This window comes from Chaetura pelagica, unplaced genomic scaffold (assembly GCF_000747805.2).
Source record: "Chaetura pelagica isolate M959 unplaced genomic scaffold, ChaPel_1.0 scaffold131, whole genome shotgun sequence".
NCBI classification, from domain to species: domain Eukaryota; kingdom Metazoa; phylum Chordata; class Aves; order Apodiformes; family Apodidae; genus Chaetura; species Chaetura pelagica.
Window position 1 is genome coordinate 42,219 of NW_009951956.1, and position 907 is coordinate 43,125.

Genomic DNA, 907 nt, shown 5'->3' on the forward strand with positions numbered 1-907 from the left:
CCTCCTCGCCTTGGGAAGGGGCTCCAGGGGCTTCCAGGAGACGCTGGAGACAAATGGGGACGTTGGTCGCAGGAGCTCGGAGCGCTGGGGTGGATGTTTGTATCCTGGAATCCCACCTGGGTTGGGTTGGGGGGAACTTAAACCCACCCAGTGCCCCCCTGCATGGGCAGGGACACCTCCCAGTGCCCCCCCTGCATGGGCAGGGACACCTCCCAGCAGCCCAGGCTGCTCCAAGCCCCATCCAACCTGCCCTTCAACACCCCCAGGGATGGGGCAGCCACAGCTTCCCTGGGCAACCTGGGCCAGGCTCTCCCCACCCTCACAGCCCAGAATTGCTCCTTTGGGTCCAAGATGTGTGGACACACAGTGGTGTGAGGGGCACCTTCAGTCAGGTCCTGTGGATCATGGCTCTGCCCAACCTGGCCTGGAATGTTTCCATGGATGGGACCATGTGGCATAAATTTGTGCCAGGGGAGGTTGAGGTTGGATCTGGGGAACAATTCCTGCCTGGCAAGGGTTGTCAGGGCCTGGCCCAGGCTGCCCAGGGCAGGGGGGGAGTCCCCATCCCTGGGGGGGTTTCCAAGCCCTGGAGAAAAAAAAAGGCGGGGGTGGCCTTGGCAGGGCTGGGGAATGGGTGGGTTTGATGATCTCAGAGGTCCTTCCCAACCCGACCCCTTCCATGGTTGACACTCCAGATCCCTTCTGTGTTCCCTGGAGCAGCAGGTCAGGGTCCAAGGGAGCACTGGGGACCAGCACCCATGTTCTGCCAGCCCTTCAGCTCCCTGTCAGAGGTGACAACCACGGTGGTCCCCATCTCAGTGCCACCCTGCAGCAGATGACACCACCATCTCAGAAGTAGCTGAGAAGTTTCTAACCCAGCTTGGCTGCTCCACCAGCCTCTGCTTAC

At 61.5% G+C, this 907-nt stretch overlaps 1 protein-coding gene across 1 annotated transcript in view; it reads left to right on the top strand.

Annotated features, from left to right (window-relative positions):
• Window positions 1-907, top strand: part of LOC104390074 (heat shock factor protein 1-like) — a 55,419-nt gene that overhangs the window by 41,532 nt on the left and 12,980 nt on the right. The gene's annotated exons all lie outside the window — the stretch shown is intronic.